General features: G+C 47.8%; 1 protein-coding gene across 29 annotated transcripts in view; it reads right to left on the bottom strand.

Moving 5' to 3' along the window:
• PPP6R3 (protein phosphatase 6 regulatory subunit 3) overlaps positions 1 to 13,028 on the bottom strand; it is a 149,816-nt gene extending 136,788 nt beyond the window's left edge. For 23 of the 29 annotated variants that reach the window (XR_005201608.1, XM_017536938.2, XM_017536935.2 and 20 more), the window contains exon 1: positions 12,912 to 13,028. The gene's annotated coding sequence lies outside the window, so the exon portion shown is untranslated. The remainder of the gene's footprint in view (positions 1 to 12,911) is intronic. The other 6 variants (XM_017536923.2, XM_037741507.1, XM_017536937.2 and 3 more) reach the window with 5 other exon arrangements.
• Positions 13,029 to 23,382: the final 10,354 nt, after the last annotated feature.

Here is a 23,382-nt window from a genome sequence, read left to right on the forward strand (position 1 = left end):
AAAAAAAAAAAAAAAAAAAAAAAAAGGATAAGTGATGTTTTAACATGCAAATAGCCAATAAGCTATATAAAACGACACTCATCAGCATTAGCCATAAGGAAAAGGTAAATCTTCAAAATGTTAGTTACCACATTATCTAACAATTTCACTCCTACCTATATGCCAACAGAAATTAAAACATGTCTACCCAAAGACTTCTATGCAAATATTCACAGAACTATCATTCACATTAGCCAAAAAGTAGAAATCCAGTAATAGAGAGACAAAAATAAACAAGCCAGAGTGTTTTTCCTATTCTTTCGATTAGCAATCAATGCAGACTACTTAAGTGACCACACATCAAACAAGCAATCAGTTCTGCGGCAGATACAGGTGGGTGTCCTCCAACTCAATTCCAACACTATCTACCTGGAGACAGTCGGATCCCACAAGACTGCCCTCTACTTCTGATGCCAATTGCAAGCTCCAGGTGACTGTAACTGTGCTTCCCACCAACCAACTATGAATTTGTGTTCCCATAAACCACTCCTTGGGTTTGATTAATTTGCTAGAGTGGCTTACAGAACTTAGAGAAACAAGTTTACCAGTTTATTATAAACAGTATTACAAAGTATACAGATGGAGGTGAGGTATGGTGGCTGAGGCCTGTAATCCCAGCTCTATGGGAGGTCAAGGCGGGCGGATCACCTGAGGTCAGGAATTCAAGACTAGCCTGGCCAACATGGTGAAACCCCGTCTCAAAAAAAAAAAAAAAGTATACAGATGGAGAGATGCACAGGGTAAGGTATGGGGAAAGGGGCTGAAAGCTTCCACGCCTTCTAGGGGCACACCACCCTCCAGGAACCTCCCATGTAATCCAGGAAGTTCCTAGAACCCAGTCCTTCTAGGTTTTCATGGCAGCGACATTACTTGGGCACAGGTGATTAAATCACTGGCAGCTAATCAATTCAACCTTCAGCCCCCTCCTCTCACTGAAGGCTGGGGGTGGAGCTGAAAGTCCCAACTCTCTAATCAAGGCTAGGTCTTTCCAGTGACCAGCCCCCAACCTGAAGCTACGTAGGGTCTGCTAGCAATCAGTCAACTCATTAGCATACAAACAGACACTGATCGTTTTGGAGAGTCCAAAGATTTTAGGAGCTGTATGCCCAGAAACCATGCCAAGGATGAAAATCAAATATATATTTCGCAGGAAACAACACAGATGTCCATCAACTGATGAATGGATAAAATATGTGGTATACCCATACAATAGAATACTATTCAGCAACTAAAAAGAATGAAGGTCTGATACCGATACGTGCTAAAACACGGTTAAAACTTGAAAACATGCTAAGTTGAAAGAAGCTGGTCACAAAAGACCACATATTGTATGATTCTATTAATATGAAATGTTCAGAATAGTCCAATGGATACAAGGTGGTTCTTTTGGTTGTTGTTGAGGGATGATAAAAATGTTATGAAGTTAGATTGTGGTGATATACAGTTCTGTGAATATATTAAAATCCATTCAGTTGTACACTTCACATTGATCCATTAAATGGTATGTGAATTATCTCTCAATAAAATTGTCATTCTTAAAAAAAAAGCAAACCCTGAAATGTAAGTTTACACCCACCAAACTGGCAAATATTAAAGACAGACCGTACCAAGAGAGGGCAAGGATGTAGGACAGTGCTGGTAGTAAGGTGAAGAGGTACAATCATTTTGGAAAACAATTTGCACCATCTACTAAAGTTGAAGACGTACATGTCCCACTACCCTGCAATTCTCTACGTGGTTGATACCTTGGAGAAACGTATCTGCACTTGTTTAGGGCAGCATTCCTTCTTACTAGAAACAATGACATTCTCCAATGGCAGGACAAGGAAGACAATGAGACATATGCAATCTGCAATATAACGGAGAAATGAAGAGGAATAAACCACGACCGCATGCACCAATTTGGACAAACGTCCCCAACTGCACACCTTCCCATCCTGGCTTTCCCACCAGGTCCCACCATCATAATCACTCCCTGGCCCCTCTCTTGCTTTGCTATTTTTGCTTAGGAAAACCACAACTTCAGTTAAATGAAGCATTGCCTAATCTTCTTCCAGGAAAAATGACAAATTGTGCTGTCTTCACTGAAACTCAGGAGGACTGCTATCCTGAGGTAGGCCGTTCATTCACACACATTCTTACTTTCCCACAGAATATTTCATGCTTCCTCCTCTCTTCTCATACCCCACCAGCCCCAACTCCCCCTCATTCTCACTGACGGCTGAAAGCTCTTCCATTTCACCAAGAAAAAAAAAAAGAAGCCAACATCCACATGCTCCCACTATCCCATCTCCCCTAGCTATTTGCCCTCCTCCCATCAGGGAGGAGCTCATAGATGCCAACTCTCCACATGGGCACCCACCTATTTCTTGCTGCCTTCCCAAAAATGTGGCTCCAGCAAGGGTCACCTCTCCTAATTCATCATGTCATTCATCCTCTAGAGAATTATTTCACCAACACTGCAAAAATGCTGTGGTTTCTCCCATCTCAACACCACCTCGGGATCCCAAATCTCCCTTCATTGCTGTGGCAAATCCCATGATGGAGCCCTCTCTACTTGCCTTCCTCTTCTCTCAATCCTTTTGAATGCTCCCTTCCAGGCTTTTCCTGCACCACCATGTGAGAACAGCTCTCATCAAGATCATCGATCCACGCTGCCAAAGTCATGGGACCAGTCTTGGCCCTTATCTCAGATGACTCAACAGCAGCAGCCCTGGCAGAGGTTCCCACTCCATCCTCCATGAAAGCATTTTCCCAAGGCTCAAAGCTGCTCCTTCCACCCTCCAGGCTGCCGTAGAGCCTCATTCCTTCAGTGCTCCCACTCAACCTGGGGACTGTTAAGTGCCACCTTAACACTGAAGACTCTCATTTCTGTCTGCAACTTGGATCTCTCCCTTGAGCTCCAAACACCCCAATCCAACACATCTCCAATCTGCTCTCTAAAAGCTTTACAAACTGAACATGTGCAAAACCCAACTCCTGTTCTTACTTCCACAACCTGTTCTTCCCATTGTCTTCTCTTTCCTTATACATGGCAACTCTCAGCAGCAGCAAAATCTCTGGTATCATCCTTTACTCCTCTCTCACACCCACTCCAATCTGCCAGCAAATCCTGTCTGCTCTTCCTTTTCAAGAAGGATCCAGAAGCAAACCTCTTCTTACTCCCACCCCTGCTCCTCTTCAGTCCCAGCTGCCATTACTGCTCTCCTGGATCACTGCCAGAGCCTCCAGCCTCCCTCCAGCAGCACAGGACAGTTATTCTTAACTTCAGGGGGACCTTTAGAAACCAGATCATGCCACACCTCTGCTCAAAACACCAAGTGACTTACCCATCTCACTCAGAGAAAAAAACAGAATCCTAACAATGGCTAGTGTGACCTATCCTTCCCTCCCCATCTCCCCCATCCATCTGGCCTACTCTCCTACTGCCCTCCCTTAGGCTCCCCACTCCAGCCACACTGGCCTCTCTGCTGCCCTCCAACACAGCAGGCACACCTACTTCTTAGCACTTTGTCCTGCTGATCCTCCAACTATAATGCTGCCCCTACCCGATTCCCACCCACAGCCTTGCGGCTGGATCCCTCCACTCCCTCCACTCCGGCTGACCACTGCATCTCAAGCTAAAGACAAGCAGCAACCCCCCACGTCCCACCTCCCTGGTTTACTTTTCTCCCTGTTTGTATTATCATATGGCTACTGTATCTTCCATTTATCTGTTAATTGTCTTTCCCCTTACCAAACTGTAAGCTTCATGAGAGCAGGGACTTTTTATCTGCTTTCCTTACTGTTAACATGCCCAGCACTAGAATGCTGTCTAGGACATGGTAAGTAGGCAAATATCTGAATGGATCACAAAAACAATGTTGCCTGGGGGCAAAAAAAGAACAAAATGATTCCATTTACATCCTTTAAAGGCATGCAAAAATAAAGTTACATTATATAAGGATCCATTCATAGTCTGCAACACCATAAACTCAAGCACAAAAATGATACATGCAAGATACTTGCCTTGGGGAGGTCAGAAACAGGGAAGTGGTGAGAAGAGGACACAGGTAGCCAAAGGTATGGCAACATTCTATTTCCTAAGCTGGTTAGTGGGTACACAATTGTCAGTTTTAATGTTTAATAATATCTGGACACATGCTGATATATGCTCTTTGAATATATAGTTCAATTACAAGTTAAAATAAAAAACAGCCCAGGCGCAGTGGCTCACACCTGTAACCCCAGCACTTTGGGAGGCCAAGGCAGGAGGATCATGGAGTCAGGAGATCGAGACCATCCTGGCTAATGCAGTGAAATCCCATCTCTACTAAAAACACAAAAAATTAGCCAGGCATGGTGGAACACGCCTATAGTCCCAGCTACTCAGGAGGCTGAGACAGGAGAATCACTTGAACCCAGGAGGCAGAGATAGTAGTACGCCAATATTAAGCCACTACACCCCAGCCTGGGCAACAGAGTGAGACTCCGTCTCAAAATAAATACATACAATTTTTAAATAATTTTTTTAAAAAAATAAAAAACAGATTAGAGGCCAGGCGTGGTAGCTTGCGCCTGTAATCTCAGCACTTTGGGAGAACAAGGAGGGAGGACCGCTTGAGCCCAGGAGTTCGAGACCAGCCTGGGCAACATAGGGAGCTCTTGTCTCTACAAGAAAAGAAAAAAAAATTAGCTGGGTATGGTGGCATGTGCCTACAGTCGCAGCTACTTGAGGCTGAGGTGAGAAGACCGCTTCAGCCTCAAGTAGCTGCCTGAGGTTGGTCAAGGCTGCAAGGAGCTACACTGCACTCCAGCTTGGGACTCTATCTCAAAAAAATAAACAAAAACAAAAGAGATTAGAGCAGGCACTGGCAAACTACAACCCACAGGCCAAATCCAGCACTCTGTCTGTTTTTCTAAGTAAAGTTCCACTGGAAGACAGCCACCTTCATTTGTTTACAGATTGGCTATGGCTGCTTTCACACTACAAAAGCAGAGTTGAGTTCTTACAGACACCATTTAGCCTGCAATGCCTAAAATATGCACTAACTGGCCCTTTACAGAAAACGTTTGCAGACCCTCAACAGAGTTGTCTGGTTACAATGTAGAAATTAAATGCAAAATCAAAAAGACCCAATCATCTGTTAACATATATTGATCTTTCACAAGGCGTATGTGATTATCCATACATGTTGAAAAAACATGGTTCTGGCTGGGCAGTGGCTCACGCCTGTAATCCCAGCACTTTGGGAGGCCAAGGCAGGCAGATCGCCTGAGGTCTGGAGTTCGAGACCAGCCTGATCAATATGCAGAAACCCTGTCTCTACTAAAAATACAAAACTAGCCAGCACAATGGCATGCACCTGTAATCCCAGCTACTCGGGAAGCTGAAGCAGGACAATCGCTTGAACCCAGTAGGAGGAGGTTGCAGTGAGCCGAGATTGCGCCACTGCACTCCAACTAGAGCAAAACTCTGTCTCAAAAAAAAAAAAAAATGGTTCTATATAAAATGTGAGACTCCATAGCAAACAAATTACCCTACAATGTCCTGATAAACTTTAAAGATGTTTTAGAGAGCAAACTGCAAATCTCAAATTTATGAGCTTTACTCCACCTGGAGAAATGTTTTAATGTACATAAATGTGAGTATGATTATCACATTTATGTACATTAAAACTTATACAGCATCTTCCAAGTGTGAAGGAAGAAAATGTGCATACAAACACTAACTCTGTAACCTCCCGGCCAGTGAAGCCACCATCACCCTTGTACTTCCCAGAGCAGCTAGTTAGGCCTCAAAGCCTCTCTATGATCCCGTAATACTCCATTTCTCACTGCACCTTGGAGTTGTTTGTGAACTTTTGTTACCAAAGACTATACCTATGATAAGTGCCAAATGCAGAGCTGTTGAGTCCACCTAAGTGTGTAATAACAAGAAGTCCATGGTGGAAATCAGGGCAGTCATTCAAAGAGTTTTGTTTAATCAGAAAAACTGACCCACACTACCACTGAAAATAAAATTCCACACGTTAACCATTTATTCTGAATTCTCAGTAAAATCCAGCTGTGATGTCGCTCTTGAAACAAACAGCACTTAAAACTGTGGTCTGGTGGGACCACCACAACCCTAAAAAGTCACTGGGGCTGAGATTTCCCTGCTGCTTCTGGGTCTATTTTTCTATAAAAATCAATGACCTCTAAGTTTTGTTCCAGTCCAAAACCATGATTCTCATGAAAAGAAGCCCCAGCCAATTGTCAAGACTAGTCAATATTCCTCTGGCCATGCCCCATCTGAAGACCAAAGTCCAACCAATCTGACCAGCCAACCACAGACATGCCTTGGCGGGCAGTGTAAACTGCCCTGATCAGGGTCTCAGTGTGACATGCGCTCTCAGTGAAGCTCTCTTAAAGTGTGTCTCTCCCCCCAGAATTTTTGTTCAGATTTACATGCAAGTACAGGAAACCCAAGGCTCCAACCAATGGTCCCACACAGTTTTCTCCAAGTCTGTCCGACCCAACATCAGTCTGCAGCCTTTTTAGTCCTGCTCTCTGATATTTCTAAAAACAATCTTTCATTCATCTTTTCTTGGGCCATCAGATTTCATGGTAGTCAATCTCTGGAGAATTCAAACCAGTTCAAGTCAGTATATACTTCCACTGTAAGAAATTCTGGGGTTGCGGTGGCTCACACCTGTAATCCCAGCACTTTGGGAGGCTGAGGCGGGCAGATCATCAGGTCAGGAGTTTGAGACAAGACTGGGCAACATGGTGAAATTCCCCTCTCTACTAAAAATACAAAAGTTAGTCGGGCATGCTAGTGGGCACCTATAGTCCCAGCTACTCAGGAGGCTGAGGAAGAAGAATCACTTGGATCTGGGAGACGGAGGTTGCAGTGAACTGAGATCGTGCTACTGCACACCAGCCTGGGCAACAGAGCCAGACTTCGTCTCAAAAAAAAAAAAAGAAAAAAGGAATTCTGGAACTAATAATCCCCTGATTTTCCCCAGAGTTGCTGTGAAGTACAAAATCAGAACCTCCTTATATCCATAAAAAGATGTTCAGAACCTATTGAACTTTAATTGTATAAATTCAGTCAACTGTATAGTCTTCACTAATGCATCTAAAACAGGTCAACACTAGCCAGCCGTAACTGAGAAGTAGTAAACAGCCTCTACTCAGGGTAAAGCCAGCTCTTTGCCCAGTCTGTTACACGAAAATGTCCTAGCTAGGCACAGAGGTAAGAAACCTTCTCACATACTGCCAGATGCCCTTGTACTTGCTTCTTTACCATGTAGCCAATCCACCTGCTAGCCAGATGTCAGTCTGCAATCTTTTAAACCCTGAAATAAACTGAGTATTGATCTGACTAGCAACTATCTCACTCCTCGTAAAGAAAACTAAAGGGGATGGCAGAGAGGAAAAAAGGAGGCTTCCATGACAAATAAATCTAGGCCAAAAAACAAATCTCCAATCAACCTAGATCCATAGCACAGCAGGAAAAAAAAAAAAAAACCCATTCCCACTTGAAGCACCATCCATTCCAGGAATGCTGAAGATGTTTTGCAAAAACCTGTATCAAGCTTCAGATGAGTCTGGAACCAGAGTCAGTATTTGAAGTTTGGTCAATGGATAACTGCTAGGTATGGAGCTACAAACACCTATGTGTCATTACAAAACAGCTGCAGTATGAGAAGAATGGCACTGCTTTTTAAGACTCCCCAAACTAAGGAAGCGAGTGGAAGCAACCATTTCTTACAAATGAGTAACAAAGAGTAACTATTTTATTCTTTTGCAAAACTTCTGGCAATCTCAACCACCCAAAATTTAAACGAATCAACCAACTAACCAGCAAACAGAAGCTCTTTCCTCCCAGGCCCCATTCAAACCACATACAATTCTGAACAGCTTTGCTATCTCTTGCCATTGCTTGCCTCTCCCTCTAGACTGCAGGTCCTTAAGCACCTGTTCATCAGTGACTCCCTAATACAGTTCCTAGCACAGTAAGGACTCAATTAATATATTTGCTGATCAAATAAATGAATATTATTAGTAGATGGGGTCGCTGGTAGTTCTCAACATAGCCAAAGGCCAAATTTCAGGATGAATAAGAAAATGCCTCCATGATCTTTTGTAAATCCAGATATTAACATCTAGTTGCTAAAAATTTGTAGTTTTCCTAACATTTTTCCATTCAGTAAACTAGATAACCTAAATTTTAAGATGAGCAATAAAGACCTGCACTTCTCTCTACTACTGCATCTCATCTCCGCAGGAGAAAAGAACACTTCCCCATTAGGATCAGAGTCTAGGGCACAGAAGAGTCCAACTTACTAGTGGGCAGGATCACTGTGTTAAAAGGTTGAGCATACCATATGGCTGTCTCCTGCCCTCAAAGGGCAGAAATGGTAATGTGATCCAGGGCTAATTCTCTGAGAATAGGTCTTTATTAAAACAAAACAAAAAAGCTGGGCACAGTATGGCTCACTTCTGTAATCCTAGTCCTTTGGGTGGCTGAGGCAGGCAGATCAATCGAGGTCAGGAGTTCAGACCAGCCTGGCCAACATGGTGAAATCCGGTATCTACTAAAAATACAAAAATTAGCTGGCGTGGTGGCACACATACACGTAGTCCCAGCTACTCAGGAGGCTGAGGCAGGAGAATCGCTTGAACCCAGGAGGTGGAGGCTGCAGTAAGCCAAGATCACACCACTGCACTCCAGCCTGGGCAACACAGTAAGACTGACTAAAAAACAAAAACAAAACATACTTTTTAAAAACCCGGAAGTGGCATCTAAGAACAGACCTGACCACTGACTGACAAGAAGAGGGCAAGAGACACAAAACTCAAAGATTACAGTAGTGCAAGACGATTCAGCACAGAAGCAAACTCTAAATACCTAAGAATTTTTTTGAGTTTCACAGCACAATACGGTAATGTATTTTCATGAGGTTAAGAAAACAAATTTCCTAAGATGTTTTATGAAATCGAATTTATTTAACAGTGCTTCTGAAGTTGAGTCTTCAAGCACCTGAAAAATGGTGTAAGTAAGTATACCATCTTTCCCCACTATTAAATAATCTCCAAGTCAAGATCTAGGTACTGCAAAGAGCAAGTTCACAGATCACCCAAAGGAAACCTTAACTCACAAATAGTCTGTAAACCTGTGGTCTAGAACAGTGGTTCCAAAATCCAGCTGCACTTCAGTATTGTTTGGGAAGCCTTTCAAAAAAATATTCTCAATCCCACCACAAACTTCTAGAGGTGGAGTCCCACAACCATGGTCTTGAAGAATCTGTAATTATTCTAATGCAGGCCAGTCACATCTATCTAGCGCAAGATTCCTCAACCTCAGCAGTGCTGCTATTTGGAAATGGATAATTTTGCTGGCGGACGAGGCGGCCATGCGGGACACTGTAGGATTTAGCAGCATCCTTGGTCTCTACCCTCTAGAAGCACACTGCCCACTCCCAGTGGTGTGACAGCAAAAATGTGTCCAGACACTGAAATATGTTTCTGGGCGGGGGGTGGGGGGAAATCACTCCAATTCAGAACCCCTGAGGTAGAGTAAACCAAAAACAATTATTTAAAGTTAAGAAAGGAAAGAAATATGAGAGTGTTTAAGCCAAGAGGCCAGGTTTTTTCTTCAGTACAGCCTTAGAAAAAGTAGCTAACACTACTCAGCCCACACTGGGGTGCAGATCATGACTTCTGAGGACCAAGTCAATGCTCAGTTTTAGTTGAGCACATAGAGGAGCTTTATTTTCACTATCATTTATCCTTATGTAGTAAAATACTGTATAATTTTAGACCAACACACACACACACAAACACACACACACACACACACACACACACAGCACACTGGCTGTCTCTCAAATACTGAAAATACAGAACTAGAAGATGAAAATTATCATAGAAACAAAGTGAATACCGAAGTGACACTGGTTTTAGGGAGACATTTATTTGTAATAAGCACACTATCTCCGTACCAAACAGATGCAAAATCTTTCTTTTTTTTTTTGAGATGGAGTCTCGCTCTGTCTCCCAGGCTGGAGTACAGTGGTGCGATCTGGGCTTACCGCAACCTCCGTCTCCCAGGTTCAAGCGATTCTCCTGCCTCAGCCTCCCGAATAGCTGGGATTACAGCCGCGGACCACAATGCCCAGCTAATTTTTGTATTTTAAGTAGAGACACTGTTTCACCATGTTGGCTTGGCTGGTCTCTAGCTCCTGACTTTAGGTGACCTGCCCACCTTGACCTCCCAAAGTGATAGGATAGGATAACAGGCGTGAGCCACCGTGCCTGGCCAAAGCATTATCTTACAAAGCTAAGCAACCTCATGCTGTTAATGTTACTTCTATTCGTTTTCTGCTCATCTACCATCTGATTCTCAAATTCTCAATTAGCTCACTGAAACTAGCACTTTTTTTACTTTGCTTTGCTATACTTTACACAAAAGCTAGACTTCTAAACCCAAAACAATCTTCTTCCTATCCCTGAATAAGCTCCACCAGCAAGACACTCATCTCTACTTAAGACTGAGTCCATCAAAACACATTTATCCTCAATACAGCAAACCAAATCCCAAGTAAACACAGCAATACCAGCGGAAGGGCACGCACGGTTTTGAGTACCATGGAGAAGAGCACTAGGCAAGTGTTAAGGGACTGTGAGTTTATTTCTGACTGAGTGGATTGCATTTTGTTAAATGTTCCAGACTCCTTGACCAGACAGGCTGAAATGGAGAATACCTTCCAAAGCATCCCTCCAGGATAACAGCTATTTCCCAAACTATCTCTGCTGAAGAATACTGCAATTCACAGTACCCTTACAGCCTTCAGTAACAACCAGAAGCACACTGAGAAAACCTGATTATTACTCATTTGGGGGCCGGTCACCCAGAAACTAATATGCAAAAGCACATGAGGAACAGAGGCCAACTTAAGCTTGTGATGGGCTTTTCTGTATTTAACCACCACTTTAAACATTCTCAGGTGCTACTACTCCAGTAATTAATGACTTAAGGAATGAATGTTCAAAACCCCTGTCCCGAAAAAATTGTAAGAACTTCCAGTTTACTTTTTCAGCCCAACTGAACCCCCCTCTTTTTTTTTTTTTTTTTTTTGGAGACCGAGTCTCGCTCTGTCACCCAGGCTGGAGTGCAGTGGCGTGATCTTGGCTCACTGCAACCTCCGCCTCCCCGGTTCAAACGATTCTCCTGCCTCAGCCTCCCGAGTAGCTTAGACTACAGGTGCACGGCACCACACCCAGCTAATTTTTCTATTTTTAGTAGAGACGAGGTCTCATCATGTTGGCCAGGATGGTCTCCATCCCTTGACCTCGTGATCTGCCTCCGCCGCCCAAAGTGCTGGGATTACAGGCGTCAGCCACTGCACCCGGTCCAGCCCAATTCTAAAGACAGTTACCACGAGTCAAGGCTTAAACGCTCATCTGACTTCCCAACAGTACCTAAACATTTAAAAACCAAATTTAAATTAATAATAATAGCCATTAATTAGCCTAACTACTAATCAGCCAGAGACGATTCTGTGTGCCCAGGCACGGTTCTAGCTGCTTTACATGTATTAAGGCATCTGTCCTGACAAACTTATGGCTGAGACACTTATTATTATTCCCATACAACAGAGGAAAAAAAATAAAAAGAAAGGCTGGGTAACTTGTCCAAGGTCACAGAGCTAAAACGTGGTCAGGCCAAGACTTGACTCCACTCCAGTGAGGAAAACCCAACTACCACCACTAACTGCGTCTTACACCCTTGCTACTTGAGGCACATTTCGATGGTTGGAAATCTGGAGTGCCTTTCCCCCTTGAAGCCTATCTGCAACATGACCTTGAGGACAAAATCAAAATAAACGTCTCATTCATAAAGTAGGACACCACCCTGTCAACAAGTGCCGCGAGGATGAAAGGGAACGCCTATCAAGCACCCCCTCCCATAATAACAAAACAGACCCAAAGCCCCACAGAGAAAATGTTAAGTACCAGGAAACTGACATTAAGTCATGCGGTTGAAACGTCAGGGCAACGGAGGTGCATCCAAAGACCCATCCCGTTCACCTACAATAAAGTCCAAATTGTGATCACAGCCAGCGGGACCGCAACAGGAAAAACCTCCAAGTTAACAGTGAATGGGCTTCTTTAAGAGGGAGGGACTTCAAGTCACAAGAAGGACCACCCCCCGGCTCAAATACACCAGGGAGGCATTCGAGACTGTCTACATCCCAGCGACCGCACTGGAGTTAAAAAGCCACCGGGAAGGGCACTGGGAGCCTCGGAACTGGCTGGTGTGGATCCCGATGACTCTGCGACGAATGAACAGAAACCCACAAAACTTGTTTCCCGGAGAGCGGAGTCCAACAATAGCCTTCGCGACTCTTGACGGCGAGTTGCTGCCTCAACTTGACGCGCTCCCCACGGCCCCCGGGAGGAGTTGTCTGGGAGCCCGGGGCCGGGGTGCCCAGCGAGAGCGGAAACCGGACGCGGGCCGGGCGGTGGGCGACGCAGCGGGCGGGCGGGAAGGCTGGAGCCAGAGCTGGGTTAGGGGCGCGCCTCGCCGGTCCGCCAGCTCGCCGCGTAAGGCCGCGAACATGAACGCGGCGCAAAGTTCGCCGCCTCGGTAGCGTCCCGTCCCCGGCGCCTGGCCCGGCGGGGCCCCGGGCTGACAGGAGCGGGCGGGGAGCGGCCGGGAAGGACTCGGCGCCGCGCCTCCCGGGCCCGCGGAGCGGCGAATTCCGGAGGGGGAGGGGAGAGGGGCCGGGACTCTCCCTCCCGGCGCTGCCGAGGCCCAGGAGGAGCGGCCCCGCGCCTGCCCGCGAGCCACGCGCACCCAGTGCCACGGCCTGCTCCGCCGCCTCCCCCACCCCTATTACCTGGAGGTGCCCACGACCCGCCGCTAGTTGCGCTCAGGCGGGAAACGCGCTCACCGACACCATCAGCGAAGCGCCCAAAATGGCGGACGTATCAAGCAGGCCTTGAGTTCCCCCCGCCCTCCCTCTGGCCGCCTCGCAGCCAATCGCAGCCCTGTCCCCGCCCCCAGCTCCAGGCTCATTGGCCCCTCTCTCCCGCCCCCTACCACTTATTGGATCGCCTAGCGGCTCCCTCGAATCCATTCCGATTGGCTCGCAAGCCTCGTCAGTCAAGCTCGAGGGGCGCATTCTTTTCCCATGGACTTGACGGATCCGGAACCTCTAGGACCCCGGAGCCGGAGAAACAAATCAGAAACCGAGAGAAACCTGGCTGGGTCCCCCTACGCTGTAGCAACAGCAGGGCCTCCACTTGACGGACTCTTCAGACCACCAATCCGAGTGGCCAATGCTTTTTAAAACTAAATGGAGCCAAGCCAATCATGGCCGTGGAGCCGGAGCCGCGAGGGAGCCAATGGGGTGGTGAGCTGGCCGGACGGGGCGGGGGCGACGGGGACACCGGTGATGACGTGAACCACAATGCGCGACGGCTGCGGAAGCTAAGCCAGACCTCGGAGTTAGCCTAAGCCGCCAAGCGTTCGCTTAGCATGTGAGTGGTAGCAAGATCGAAACCCGCATTGTCGACGGCGATATTTTATCAGGGGCTCTGCTGTCTTGCCCTCTTTCCTCGAAAGACGTGGCTGTACTGGAAGCGAGGTCAAGGCGAGGGGTCACTGAATTTCCCTATCTGTGACCTATCGCCAGAACAACTGCGAAAAGGATTTAGAAAAGAACTTAAGGATTTTGTTTTGTTTGAGAAGGAGTTTCCCTGTGGTCTCCCAGGCTGGAGTGCAGTGGCGCAATCTTGACTCACTGCAACCTCCGTCTCCAGGGTTCAGGAAATTCTCCCGTCTCGGCCTCCCGAGTAGCTGGGATTATAGGCGCCCGCCACCATTCCTGGCTAATTTTTGTATTTATAATAGAGTCGGGGTTTAGCCATGTTGGCCAGGCTGGTCTGATCTCGAACTCCTGACCTAAGGTGATCCGCCCACATTAGCCTCCCAAAGTGCAGGGATTACAGGCGTGAGCCACCGTGCCCGGCCTGGGGTCCTCTTTCGAGACAAGGTCTTGCTCTTGTCCAGGATTGAGTGCAGTGGCATGATCGTGACTCACTGCAGCCTCTACCTCCTGGGCTCAAGCGATCCTCCCACCTCAGCCTGCGGAGTAACTGGGACCACAGGCATGCACCACCAGGCCCCGCTAATTATTTTTTGTAGAGACAGGGTTTCCCTGTGCACAAGAGCTTCTAAATGCTCCCCCGGCTCCTCGTCCCCCGCCATCTTTGTGCTTCCCAGGGAGGACCGAGGTCCCAAGTCCCGGCCTGGGACACCAAGACAGCTCATGAATAGGCCCCATGCTCATAACCTGTCTTATTCCAAAATGGATTCAAGACGCCTCTCAGAGTCCCATGAAAATCCACACGAGGGCCGGGTGCGGTGGTTCACGCCTGTAATCCCAGCAGTTTGGGAGGCCAAGCCGGGCAGATCACCTGAGGTCAGGATTTCAAGACTAGCCTGGCCAAGAAGGTCAAACACGTTCCCAACTAAAAATACAAAAATTAGCAGGGCGTGGTGGTGAACACCTGTAATCCCAGCTACTCTCGAGGCTGAGGAAGGAGAATCGCTTGAACCGAGGACGCAGAGGTTTCAGTGATTCGAGATGCCGCCATTTGCACTCCAGCCTGGGCAACAAGACAGAAACAACCGTCTCAAAAAAAGACAAACACGCAGAACAACTATGTACATGACATTACATTGTATGGTGGTATAAGTAGTCTAAAGTATATAGGAGGTGGTCGAGTGCAGTGGCTCACGTCTATAATTCCAGCACTTTCGGAGGCCAAGGTGACAGGATTGGTCGAGGCAGGGAGTTGAAGACCTACCTAAGCAAAATGATGAGACCACCACCCCATCTTTATGGAAAAAAAAAATCAGCCGGGCATGGTGGCACACACCTGTGGTCCCAGCTACCTGGGAGGTGGGAGGATCACTTAAGCCCAGGATTTTGAGGCTGCAGTGAGCCATGATTATGCCATGTGAGACCCTGTATCGCTGAAGAAAAAAAAAAAAAAAAAAGGCCTGCTGCTGTGGCTCACGCCTGTAATCCCAGCACTTTAGGAGGCAGAGGTGGGTGGACACGTGAAATTAGGAGTTCAAGATCAGCCTGACCAACATGGAGAAACCCCATCTCCACTAAAAATACAAAATTAACTGGGCATGGTGGTGTGCACCTGTAATCATATCTACTCAGGAGGCTGAAGCAGGAGAATCATTTGAACCCAAGAGGCAGAGGTTACAGTGAGCCAAGGTCATGCCATTGCACTCCAGCCTGTGCAACTAGACTGAAACTCCATGTCAAAAAAAAAAAAATAAGGGGGCCGGGCGCGGTGGCTCAAGCCTGTAATCCCAGCACTTTGGGAGGCCGAGGCGGGTGGATCACGAGGTCAAGAGATCGAGACCATCCTGGTCAACATGGTGAAACCCCGTCTCTACTAAAAATACAAAAATTAGCTGAGCATGATGGTGCATGCCTGTAGTCCCAGCTACTCGGGAGGCTGAGGCCGGAGAATTGCTTGAACCCAGGAGGCAGAGGTTGCGGTGAGCCGAGATCGCGCCATTGCACTCCAGCCTGGGCAACAACAGCAAAACTCCGTCTCAAAAAAAAAAAAAAAAAAAGTAGGAGAATGTGTGTAGGTTACACGCAAATACAGTCATATGCCATGTAGCGACGTTTCCGTCAGTGATGGACCACATATAAGACAGTGGTCTCAGAAGTTTTTTTTTTTGTTTTTTTTTTTTTTTTTGAGGCAGAGTCTTACTCTGTTGCCAGGAGCCAGGCTGGAGTGCAGTGGCACGCTCTCGGCTCACTGCAACCTCCGCCTCCCGGGTTCAAGCAATTCTGCCTAAGCCTCCTGAGTAGCTGGGACTGCAGGCGCGCGCCACCATGCCTAGCTAATCTTTGTATATTTAGTAGAGACGGGGTTTCACCATGTTGGCCAGGATGGTCTCCATCTCTTGACCTCGTGATCCACCTGCCTCGGCCTCCCAAAGTGCTGGGATTACAGGCGTGAGCCACTGCGCCTGGCCATACTGGACATTTTCTATGTTTAGATACACAAATATTTACCATTGTGTCACGGCTGCTTCCAGTATTTGGCACAGTAACGTGCTGTATGGGTATGTAGCCTAGGAGCTGTAGGCTATCCCATACAGCCCAGGTGTGTAGTAGACTAGACCATCTAGGCTTGTGCTAAGTGCACCTGTGATGTTTGCAAAGGATGAAATTGCCTAGCAATGCATTTCTCAGAAGACATCTCTGTTGTGAACTGTACTAAACCATTTTATGTAAGGGACTTGAGAATCCGTGGGGGTCCCAGAAGCAGTCCCCCGTGGATACAGAGGGACAAGTGTACCTACGAGTCTGTGTCTGTGCCGTGGAAGGTACTGTGCTTCTGGGGCGGCTATAGACAGAGCAGGCATTTCTCACCTTGACCCTGCTGCTCAGAGAGGCGAGGAGGAAATAGTCAAGACAGAAGCCAGCCTGGGAGGTGTGGTCAGTGCAGGGTTAGGGAGGGGAAACACAGGCCGATCGCCTGGGCAGGGCGGGAGTGGGCATGCCAAGAGGAGGGGCCGAGGCAGCACAGTGGAGGGAACACACCCTGTGGCAAGCAGCCAGGGCCAATCTCCGATCTGGGCAAGGGCACGGGAAGCAGGCGCAGAAGGAGTCACGGAGGCTTTGGAACCAGGTAGAGGAACCTAGGTTTATGCTCAGACCGTGGGAGCCAAGGAAAGCTTCTGGGCAGGAGAAGGGCTGCCGTACTCTAGAAAGGACAGCTGGGAGCAAGAGCAGGGAGCACCAGGGATGGCACAGGGCCAGAGGGGCGGCTCGGAGCTGGACTAAGGAGCCCAGGGAAGAGCCAAACTAAGAGCCCTGGGACTGGCTGGTGCCTGAGAGGGAGGCTGAGCCATGAGCAGGAGGTAGCAGCCAGGGTTGGGCTCCCATCCATCCTTCCTTGCTGGGGAACCCAAGGAGGGCCCAGCCCCCCACCAACCCTTGCATCCCTATACTCACTCATCATCAAAGGATTTGCCAGTATCTGCACCAGAGTCCTCCATCCGTGACTCTGGGGTGGGTCACAGGACCGTATACATTGTCATGAAATAATATAATACCTTGCCCAATGTAAGTGGGCTCCTAAGGTCTCCAATTATGGTTTGCTTCTAACCTAACCAGCATGTTGAAGTCAGGGAGGACTTCCTGGAGGAGGAGGTATCTAGCTCAGTCTGTCCCCTGAGAGACATGTGGGGAGCTACTTACAGGCTTTAAGCAGAGGAATGACTTAGAAGCTTTGCATTCTACACAGATTGACCTCTCTATCCTAAAATGTCTGGATTTCACTGATGGCCAGGCTGGTCTTGAACTCCTGACCTCAGGTGATCCACCCACCTCGGCCTCCCAAAGTGCTAGGATTACAGGCGTGAGCCACCGTGCCCGGCCTTATCTAGACTTTCTAAAAAAACAACCCCATAAATATATATACCTGCTATATACCCACAAAAATTAAATTATTTTAAAAACACACGTTAAGTGAATAGTTTCAAACATTCAAAAGCAGAGAGAAGAGCAGGCTGCATGCCCACGTGCACATCACCTGGGTATCATGCCTTACATTTTGGGAACAGACTCAGAGCTGCCAAATTTTAATTAATTCATTTATTTTTTGTTTATTTTCTTATTTTTTAGATGGAGTCTCACTTTGTTGCCCAGGCTGGAGTTTGGTGTGATCTCGGCTCACTGCAGCCTCTGCCTCCCAGGTTCCAGCAGTTCTCCTGCCTCAGCCTCCCAAGTAGCTGGGATTATAGGCACTGGCCACCACACCCGACTAATTTTGTTTTTTTAGTAGAGACAGGGTTTCACCGTGTTGGGCAGGGTGGTCTCAAAATCCTGACCTCAGGTGATCCGCCTGCCTTGGCCTCCCAAAGTGCTGGGACTACAAGCATGAGCCACTGTGCTCAGCCCCAAATTTTAATTCTGTCAAGTAATGATTTAACAAAAAAGAATATTTACTATGATCATAATTTCGTAAAAGAAAGGACATTGTAACACACACGTACACTAACATAAGAAAAACTAGCTCTGAATAAAGAAGACCTTAAATCAAAGTAGTTCGGGCCGGGCGTGGTGGCTCACGCCTGTAATCCCAACACTTGGGAGGCCGAAGTGGGCGGATCACCTGAGGTCAGGAGCTCAAGACCAGCCTGGCCGACATAGAGAAGCCCCATGTCTGCTAAAAATACAAAAATTAGCTGCGTGTGGTGGCAGGCGTCCGTAATATCAGCTACTAGGGAGGCTGAGGCAGGAGAATCCCCTGAACTCGGGGGTGGAGGTTGCAGTGAGCTGAGATCGCACCACTTCACTCAAGCCTGGGTGGAAGAGCTAAACTCCCTCTCAAAAAAACAAAAAAACAAAAAAAAACAAGAAATTTGCCTTGAAGGGAAAAATGCCACATTGTCTTTCCTTTGTTACGTCACCAGGGCACAGTCCATCCCAGGCTGGCACTGATCCTGGGCTGGAACTGAGCTGCCCCAGCAGAGGACATGCCAGGAAGGGCTTGGCTGGTGTCCGGGAGCCCAGGCCGGGTCAGGTCAAGTGGTATTGAGGCTGGACGGGAGAGGCCAGCTGGGGGCTCTTGTGGGATCTGAGAGGTTGGCCCATTTCAATGCGGAAACAGCTCCTCTGTTTCTCTTCCTCTTCTTCAGTGCATTAAGATTCAATCCTGGTTGGGAAGGGAAGTGGATATTTCCCTTCCTATAAAGGATGCTTGAGAGCCCGCTGGACTGCTCACTGGGGCTGCCGTCAAGCCTCTGGGGAAAGACGGAAGAGGACATTCGGATGGAGACAGAGATCAAGGTGTGGGACTCCGGGAGAGGACCACAGAAAAGGAGCCAGGGAGGGGATTCCTCGGTGGCATCTGAGGGTGTGGCCCAAACAGGGGGTCCAGATGCTGCCAGCCAAGTGGCCCAGGAGAAAGAACCTCACAGGCTGAGTGGACTCCATGCGCCAGCCACCATCCTGACCACCCACATTTCTCGGGAACAAGACCTCCCATAGTGGCCTCCCGGCAATAGCAACAGCCAGACTGGCACATGGACTTTGTTGGACTGCCGAGAGGGTGCTGCCGCGGTGCTCCCGGGCAGGCAGGAACACCCATTCTGGAATGAGCTTGGAGGGGGGCTGAGCTGAGCAAGGGGCCCCTCTCTGCTCAGGTTGGTGTGGAGGGAGCCCACCAATACCAGAGACCCCCCAGGGCTCAGTGAAGGGTGCAGGAGCTGTCACTGCAGAGCTGAGAGGGTCTGGAGAGAAGGTACATGCCTTTTTGGCTGCATTGAATAGCACCTGGGGCCAGTTAGTAACACTTACTGGATAAAGAAATGATTAAGTGGATGTCAAAAAAAAACAAGGTTGCCTTTGCTTCTTTGTACCCAAGCCTCAGTTCCCTCAGCTGCATACTGGGGACACCACCTACCTGGCTGGACTGTCGTGAAGTTTAAATAAGCCAGGTCAACTTCACCCCCTCCTTTAAGACACACCTCTGACACTACCTCCTCCAAGAAGCCCCTTCTGCCTTCCCCTATGAGTACAACACCCCTTCGGGCTCTGGGCTGTCTTAGAACAATGTCTTCCCTGTGCTTTGGGAACTGCCCTGTATCCCCGGATTTGGAGCAGCTGCAGGGGAGGGGCCACACCTGACTGATCTCTGGGTCTCCCAGCGGGTAAGTAAGTGGCACAAGGGCAGGCACTGTGCCCGCTGCAGGCACTTACTGAAGGATGTACTTGGCAGAGAGTAGGCAGCTGGCCAGTGAGCTCCTCTCTCCCTAGCTGACTGCCTGGGCAGGAAAGGCCAGTTCAACCCAGCCTCCCTTGGCTGCTGTCACCTGTGTCTGCATTTCCAGCCCCCTTGGTCAAGAGTTCAATTTTAGGGTTCCGGTGGGCAGCCAGGAGACTCACCCCAGGCACTTCTTCCATGTCTTTTGTTTTGTTTTGTTTTTTTGAGACACGTCTTCCTCTGTCACCCAGGCTGGAGTGCAGTGGAACAATCTCGGCTCACTGCAACCTCCACCTCCAGGGTTCAAGCGATTCTCCTGCCTCAGCCTCCTGAGTAGCTGGGATTACAGGCATGTGCCACCACACCCAGCTAATTTTTGTATTTTTAGTAGAGATGGGGTTTCACCAGGCTGAACAGGATGGTCTCATCTCCTGACCTCGTGACCCGCCTGCCTTAGCCTCCCAAAGTCCTAGGATCACAGGCGTGAGCCACTGCGCCCTGCCAGAGCCAGTGCCTTTTGTAGACATCTCACCAAGACGCCAAGATGTTTTGATACAGGCACATAATGTGTAATAGTCCCAACGGGAAATGATGTAACCATCACCTCAAGCATTTAGCCTTTCTTTCTGTTACAAAAAATCTAATGATACTCTTTATCTCTTCTTAACTGTACGATAAATCATTGTTGACTGCAGTCACCCCATTGTGCCACCAAATACAGATCTTCATTCTATTCAACTATACCATTAACCATCCCCGCTCCACCTCAGCCCCCAAACCCACTACCCTCCCAGCCTCTGTTAACCATCTATCTCCATGTGTTCAATTAATTTTAATTTTTAGATCCCCGGCTAGGCGCGGTGGCTCATGCCTGTAATCCCAGCACTTTGGGAGGCCAAGGCGGGTGGGTCACAAGGTCAGGAAATCAAGACCAACCTAGCCAACATGGTGAAACCGCATCTCTACGAAAAATACAAAAGTTAGCTGGGTGTGGCTGTATGCGCCTGTAATCCCAGCTACTCAGGGGACGAGGCAGGAGAATCGCTTGAACCTGGGAGGTGGAGGTTGCAGTGAGCAAAGATCTCACCACTGCCCTCCAGCCTGGGCAACCAAGCAAGACTCCTTCTTGGAAAAAAAAAAATACAAAGACCTGGAAGAAGTGCCTGGAGTGAGTCTCCTGGCCTCCCAGCGGGACCCCAAAATTGAATCCTTGACCAAGGGGGCTGGCAATGCAAACAGAGGTAACAACAGCCAAAGGAGGCTGGGTCTCCTGAACCGGCCACATCTGTCCAAAAAAAAAGAGGCCAGGTACAGTGGCTCATACCTGTAATCCCAGCACTTTGGGAGGCCAAGGGGTGCGGATCATGAGATCAGGAGTTCGAGACCAGCCTGGTCAGCATGGTGAAAACCCATCTCTACAAAAAATACAAGAAATTAGCTGACCATGGTGGCCCACACCTTAGTCCCAGCTACTTGGGAGGCTGAGGCAGGAGAATTGTTTGAACCTGGAAGGCGAGGCTGCAGTGAGCTGAGATCGCACCATCGCATTCCAGCCTGAGTGACAGAGAGACTCCGTGTCAAAAAAAAAAAAAAAAGAGGTGGGCACAGTGGCTCAGGCCTGTAAACCCAGCACTTTGGGAAGCCTCAGCAGGCGGATCAACTGAGGTCAGGAGTTTGAAACCAGCCTGGCCAACATGGCAAAATCCCATCTCTACTAAAAATACAAAAATTACCTGGGCACAGTGGTGGGTGCCTGTAATCCCAACTACTCAGGAGGCTGACACAGGAGAATGGCTTAAACCTGGGAGGCAGAGGTTGCAGTGAGCCAGGATCACACCATTGCACTCCAGCCTGGGTGACAGAGTGAGACTCCATTTCAAAAGAAAAAAAATTAGCTCCCACAAATAGATGAGAACATGTGAAGCCTGTCTTTCTGTGCCTGGCTTCACGTAACATAATAACCCGCAGTTCAATTCATGTTCTTGCTTTGCTACAAATGACAGAATCTCTTTTTGTTTTGTTTTGTTTTGTTTTGAGATGGAGTCTCCCTCTGTGGCCCAGGGTGGAGTACAATGTGTAGTCTCAGCTCACTGCAATTCTGCCTCCCGGGTTCAAGCTATTCTCCTGCCTCAACCTCCTGAGTAGCTGAGATTACAGATGTGTGCCACCGCACTCGGCTAATTTTTGTATTTTAGTAGCGACGGGGTTTCACCATGTTGGCCAGACTTCTCTTGAACTCCTCACCTCAGGTGATCCGCCTGCCTTGGCCTCCCAAAGTGCTGGAATTGCAGGCGTGAGCCACCTCGCCTGGCCCTTCTTTTATGACTTGGATGCCCTCTATTTCTTCCTCTGGTCTGATTGCTCTAGCTGAGACTTCCAATTCTATGTTGAACAACAGTGGTGAACAGGCATCCTTGTCGTGTTCCATATCTTAGAGGAAAGGCTTTTGTTTTTTCCCCTATCCACTATGATATTAGCTGTAGGTCTGCCATATATGGCTTTTATTGTGTTGAGGTATGTTCCTTCTAGACCCAGTTTTGGAGGGCTTTTATCACGAAGTGATGCTGAATTTTATCAAATGTTTTTTAGCTTCAATTGAAATTATCATATGGTTTTTGTTCTTCCTTCTGTTGATATGATGGATCCTATCAATTGATTCGTGGATGTTGAACCATCCTCGTATCCCTGGAATAGATCCCACTTGGTCATGATGAATAATCTTTTTAATGCGTTAATTCAGTTTGCTAGTGTTTCGTTGAGAATTTTTGCATCGGTGTTCCTAAGAGACATTGGCCTGTAATTGTTGTAATGTGTCTTTGTCTGGCTTGGGTATCAGGATAATACTGGCCATGCAGAATGTGTTTGGAAGTATTCCCTCCTCTGTTTTTCAGAATAGTTTGAGTATGATTGATACTAGTTCCTCTTTAAATGTTTGGTAAAATTCAGCAGTGAAGCCATTGGTTCTTGGGCTTTCTTTGCTGGGAAACATATTATTACAGCTTTCATCACGTTACTTGTTATTGGCTTGCTCAGGTTTTTGTTATTTTAATTTTTTTTAGATGAAGTTTCACTCTTTTCACCCAGGCTGGAGTGCGTGGTTCGATCTCGGCTCAGTGCAATTCCATCTCCCGGGTTCAAGTGATTCTCCTGCCTCAGCCTCCAGAGTAGCTGGGATTACAGGCGCACGCCATCACACCCAGCTAATTTTTTTGTATTTTTAGTAGATACGGGGCTTGGCCATGTTGGGCAGGCTGGTCTTGAACTCCTGACCTCAGGTGATCCGCCCACCTCAGCCTCCCAGTGTGCTGGGATTACAGACGTGAGCCACCGCGCCTGGCCAGTTTTTATATATTTTTTAGTAGAGACGAGTTTTCACCATGCTGGCCAGGCTTGTCTCGAATGCCTGACCTCAGGTGATCTGCCCGCCTCAGCCTCCCAAAATGCTGGGATTATAGGGGTGAGCCACTGTGCCCAGCCCATGGTTCAATCTTGATAGGTTGTATGTGTCTAGGAATTTACCCATTTCTTCTGAGTTTCCCAGTTTATTAGCAT

Source organism: Cebus imitator, unplaced genomic scaffold (genome assembly GCF_001604975.1).
Source record: "Cebus imitator isolate Cc_AM_T3 unplaced genomic scaffold, Cebus_imitator-1.0 Scaffold102, whole genome shotgun sequence".
Classification (NCBI taxonomy): Eukaryota; Metazoa; Chordata; class Mammalia; order Primates; family Cebidae; genus Cebus; species Cebus imitator.